Consider the following 5,895-nt stretch of genomic DNA (forward strand, 5'->3'; position numbering starts at 1 on the left):
GGAAAGCATCCACCTATCTAAGAAATCAATTCCACATAAACTGTTCCATTGTTAAACAGTCTGGGAAAGCAAGTAAATTTTTAATTTATTTATTTATTTATTTATTTTTAAGCTAGCAGGATTTTATTGAGACTTTATTTTTAACTGTGCAGTATTTTGTACATTATTTCAATATAAGTTGACTTAAACATTCAGATAGGGGGTACTCAGAGAAACTTTTGGCACACAGGCTGCGTTCCTAGATTAGTCCATTCTTTCTTATAAATAATGGGTGCCCATGATCTTTTTTTTCTTCCTACCTGCTACAGGAACACCTCAAGGTTTTTATCTGGATCTTTGTCATCTCAGAACAACAAGGATTCTGGGCACATCCTATGGCTGGATGAAGGTAGACTCACAATTCAGCAGCAACCTGGAAAGAGGAAGATGACGAGACTCAGCACTTCAGAAGATGGGAAAAAAACCCCTATGCTATGAGCAATCTAGCCAAATATATATGGATATAACTGTGTAACTTAGGACAGTGAAGCTACCCATTCACTGAAGGTCATATAAGGAGAAGGCTATGGAGTGCTCACCAGGGATGGGAGTCTAGAGACACAGGTGAGATAAAGATTTCTGGAGAAATCTGGGTTCTGAGAAGCCTCAGACTTTAAAGGATGACACAGGACTTGGTCTAATGCCTCTTAATGGAATGTCCTGACTGGTTTACTGCAATCTTTGTCACCTGGGAAGCAGAACTTTTCATCCTCTAATAGAACTTTTAAAGAAGTTGAATGAAAGAATTGGTAATCTCATCAAAAGGACCCTTTGAAGTGTTATCTTCCTGCTTTTTTTTTCTTTTGAACTTCAAGATCTTGAAAGATTCGGTCCTTGCTGGAACTAATACTTAATTCTTAACTAAATTGACCTGAAGCAATTCCTTGATCATGATCAAAAGTGGTGACAATCCTGCTCCTGATGCATTGTTAAATCTATACCTGAAAGAATGTATAATGTTAGGAAATGAAGTCTCATCTGTCTTGTTGGAAATTATTCTTCAGCTTTGGTTGTCCTTCTGGCATATTGTCATTGACACCAGAAGTTCCTTCTGAGCAGCACTATAGTCCAAGGAATAAGACAGCTTTAGACTCCAAGGAGTTAAGAGTCCTGAGTGACCAGCTCACCAACTTAAGCAAGGTGGGATTTCTAAACATCTGTTTCATTAAATAAACTGCTGTCAGACATACTTAAATTCATTGCTAGCAGGTTATTCCTTTGACCAGCCAGGCCAAATCAGTTTTCTTCTGTTTTACAGTGAAAAAATTGATGCCCCTCCAAAGGCCAGGGCTCTTCAAACTGCAGTCTGGACTCTGGCAGTGACTGTATCCAGACCTGAATTGCAGGTATTTCTGCTGAGCTCTATGGAACAATGGTTATGAAAAAGGGTGTAAAATAAGAGAAGAATCAAGATATTTCCATTTAAGTAAGCCAATAAAATCCTCTAATGAACTGATTAAGTGTGTATGTTTTAAAGCAGAACAGACGCTTATTCTCTTGTCCCATTTTCTTCATCTTCACTTTGTAGGCCATATGGATACAGAGTTGATTCACATTCGCATTGTGGTAGCTACAAAGTAACCCAAAATTTCCATGTTTCATTAATTGTTTTCTGGAGAAGTGTCAGACTTTAAAATTCTGATTATTTTTTCCAACTACATTAATAAGCCTGCAATGAAAAAAACATTAAAAACCAACTCTTTAAGTTTTTAAATTAGACCTATCATGATAGAAGGTAACAAGCTTTCTTAGTTCTAAAGTTGAAAAGAACCAGTTCACTCTCTTGTGGTTTTCATGGTTAGGAGTTTTAGGCTTGGGATTCAAACAACTGCAAAAATAGTATTTAAATTTTAAATTTTACTCATTTTTAAATTCTGTGTGATTTCAGATGGGTCTTGTGAATCTGCATGATTTTATACTTATACTATTACAGGAGATATAAACCAGCTTATTTCATATGAAAGCTATCCTTCTGAAGTCTGAAGACTTGGGGCAGGTAGACCAGGAACTAAGTTTATCTTGTTCAAAGCATTTACTAGATTTTAGGATTATGGTGATTATGTGCCAATTGTGACTAATAAATGTGGTAAACTGGACCTAAGCAGAAGTTCATTTATTTGTTTTGTTGCATCTGCTGCAAATATTTTTATTTCTGGAGATGTGCAGATTATGGAAATAAATAATACTGTAGCTGTGTTACTATACAAGATGTAAACTTTGAACATTGAAGGAAGGACTGAGGCAAAAATGATTAAATTGTCTGTCAGTTATATGGACTGGACTGTAAGACTGACTTGGAAAAGTGTAGGCATCTGTAGCTGAGGAAGTTCTACATTTGCAATGATATTTGAAAAGAGTGTAAAATAACTAGCTTAAACAATTCTGATTAAATTAATAAGAAAGTCAAAATCCTCACAGGAAGTTTTTTTCATACTAATGCAATAAAGATTGCAGGCAAAGAAATTACAGTTGGCTGCATCATTAAATTATAAATGGGTCATGCTCCAAAATGCATTGTTAAAATCTATTTTGAGGCAGCATAACATTTTGTGAAAACTACTTATTTTTTCTCCTTAAAAAGAGCAGGAGTTCCTACTGCTAGTATAAAAACTCCTTTTTCTAGACACTGAGAAGGTGGAAAGCCTGAAGTCAGCTCAGATAAACTCCAATTTTATGCACCTGTGTTGTCTCCTATGTTATTATTATTATGCTCTGTAGTTAAATGACTTCGCATTTTGGGAAACTGGGCTAGGAGGACACTTAGAATTAATGGTATTTTCTGTACAAAAATGCTTTTGGGGAAATCATTAAGGATGACTAATGTAATTGGAAACAGAAGAAAACGTGTCCTTTCTTAGTGAGCAGTTGTATATCTATAAGGACCTAACTTGTCCTCACTCCTGAATATGAAAGTATTGCTCAAGTGTTTGTGTGTTTGGGAAAAGAACTTGTCATTTTCCAGAAATGGCATTTGAGGAAGAATGTACCCTGTTTTACTGTTAGAGAGTTTCAAATGAAGGAAATGACAATTTTGATGTTTTCTGGAATGTAAAGTCATGCTAGGTGTTAGCTGAGACTCGAAATTAAATTCTTACATCAGACGAGCCTTCAGAATAAGGGGATGTTTGTTGCTTGCAAATGGCCACAGAAAACTGAATAGGCTGCAGCAAGAAAATTTAGTCTGTGAAAAATGAGAACATTTTTTCCACTACACTGCAGATGATGTTTCAATGGTCTAACCTAAGGATTACTACCACGTAAGGAGGAAAACCTGACCTTTTTCAAGCATCTTTAGTTTTATTTTCTGCCTTCTTGTTGCATTTCTTTTTGTTTCTGCACACTTGTTAATATTTTCCTTTATTCTAGATGATCTGGTTGAGTACTGGAGATGCTACTACACTGACAGGTAGTTGAAGACAGATCAGGGAGAAGTTTTCCCCTTTGATTTTCTGAGGCAACAAATGACAAGGTAGGCAGTGGTTTATTTAAGGACAATACTGCTGAAGGCAGCAAAGTGCAATAAAAATCCTGTTATGTTGTACTCTAGTCTCCAGCCCAGGGGCATCTCTGGCTGTTCAGTGCAGGCACACTGCTGTATGCTTTATAGAAGAAAATTGAAGCTTGTCCTGTTGGCCAAACACAAGTGGAAGACTAGAATTGTTTCTCTTGGATAAGGAAAAGGGGTAGTGTCTGAGTTGGCTTGAGATACCTTCTGACTACATGTGGCTCTCAGAAGTAGATACAGAGAGAACAGGAATTTGTTGAAAGCAAGAGAAGGCTGAGGTAGTAAAAAGTTCATGGCATGGCTGCTTTCTTTCCTACGACTTGACTATGGAAGGACAAGCTGGCTGCTGCATCTGTGGGATTTCTGGGATATTGGCAGTTACTGGGAACATTGCTGGAATACACAATCCTGCACATGAAAACTCGGAAAGTATAGGGTAATCTGTGCAATACATGTATTTGTAATATGTTATTTAAGTTTGTTAAAACATATATTTAAAAATGGCCTGTAAATGTCTTCATACACTTTAGATTTTACCCTGATTATGCAGGTGAAAAAAGAGAGGTTTGGAACAATGCAAATACTTTATTTATTTATTTTTGGTCAGAACATCTAAAGAGCAAAGGAAACAGAGGGTTTCTCAGACTAGCCAGAGGAGGAAGAGTTGTCATCATTCTCCTTTTGCCAAATAGCTCATAGGGTAAAGAATGCTTTGAAGATATTTTCTCCTGCAAATATGATGTAACCAGCAAGCTGAAGTAGGCTGACCAGATTACAAACAAACATCTCTGAGAATCTGTCGAGGTTTCTGGAGTGTAGGAGTGGTGTGGTACCTCCCAGCAGGTAATACTGGAGGGATTACCGCCCTGCACTGACCTGCTTAATTCTTCTGCTCAATCTTCTGCCACTGTTGAGAATTGCTAACTCCCGTAACTTGCAAGTTTGGGTTAGGAAGACAGAGAAATGGGGAAAATGCCCTAGTCTGAACATACAAAGAGTGTTTAAAATATTTACAAGACAGCAACCAACTCTGTTCAGGACACCTTTTGAGTAAGGCTGGATAGGTTTCAGCTGGGGCAGAGGGGCCAGGTGTTCACCATCTCTCTTCATGGCTTTCAGCTGCAGGCTACTGTGGCCAGCAGTGCAGTGCAGGAGGCTGAGCCGTGAGGAGAGGCTTCGTGTGCACGTCGGGAGAGGTCTGTTGGGTTTTACTTTCATTTTGATTTACTTCCCCTGTGGTTCCTGTGGTATGGTGGGAGGGTGGTTGTCTTTATACCAAGGAATTGAATCAGTGGTCCTTAAGGCTTGCTGCAGCAGGACAGCACAAGGAGGTGCTCAAGTCTTGCCTAAACCTGGGTTTTGTCATCTTGAAAGTTCAGGTTCTGTCCACTTACATCTATGTGAATGATGTAGGCCTTTCCAGTGTCTGAATATAACACAGGGGAAGTTAACCAGACATTACATTTTATTTCCCTTCTAATCCCATGTTTTGTCATTTTTAAAAAGTGATTGGATTGATTGGAAGGAGTTTAAAGAGGATGCATTAATATTTAACTGTGCTGCAACAAAAAAAAATAGTGTTTTAAAAGTTTTCTTCCATTCAGACTGGTCTGGAGCTCTGTAGCCTAGTTTATTTCTGATTATTGAAATTCATTTTTGTTAAATCATTCCTTTATCAGCAGGATCTGCCTTGGTTTGTCTAAATAGCTCTAGAAACCACAGTGTTATTTCCAATTGCTTTGAATCAGAGTTGCTTTAAGAAAAAAACCCACAACTTTTGTGGAGATTGGGATGGATTTCATTAATACAGAAAAAATTATATTAAGGAGTCTTCAATGTGTAGCTGTGATGCTGTGCTAGTCACAGCTTCAGCTGAGTTTTGAGAAAAGACTCTTGATTCTCTGGTTTTCCTACTTGCATGTGCCCATAACCTGGAAGCTTCTGCCTGCCCTTTCCTTTTGTCAGTCTCTTGATCAGTGGTGTCCATTTTGATGCTTTGCAATGCCTTATCTTTTGGCAGGTAAAACTAACAGGTCAGAAATGAGAAGAATCTGTCTTATTTTGTCAAACAGCTGTGTTTATGTTGTTGATACATCTGCTTTTACTGAATGGCTTCATACTGCTGCACAAGATGTTATGTTTGTTTTATGAATCCTTCACTGGACTTGTCTGGTCTTACTTCTAATCATATGCCACCAAATATTGGGGGAGCCGTCTTGGGAAGGACAGGGAAGTTGCACAGTTGTAAAATAGGAGAGGCCTTCAGGTTTTTTTGATGTTTTTTTTTTTTTTAATTACTCCAACAATGGAGAGGTGCAAGTCAGTTTCAAGGCTTTTTTTTATACAGCTCT

The 5,895-nt window shown here is 37.8% G+C and overlaps 1 long non-coding RNA gene across 1 annotated transcript; it reads left to right on the forward strand.

Moving 5' to 3' along the window:
* Nucleotides 1-312: 312 nt before the first annotated feature.
* LOC127384769 (uncharacterized) lies at nucleotides 313-3,487 on the forward strand. Its single transcript, XR_007889490.1, has 3 exons — nucleotides 313-1,179; nucleotides 1,298-1,385; nucleotides 3,406-3,487. It is a non-coding gene; the product is annotated as an uncharacterized LOC127384769 (long non-coding RNA).
* The last annotated feature ends 2,408 nt before the right edge of the window (nucleotides 3,488-5,895 follow it).

The sequence above is a fragment of the Apus apus genome, chromosome 4, assembly GCF_020740795.1.
Source record: "Apus apus isolate bApuApu2 chromosome 4, bApuApu2.pri.cur, whole genome shotgun sequence".
Lineage (NCBI taxonomy): Eukaryota > Metazoa > Chordata > Aves > Apodiformes > Apodidae > Apus > Apus apus.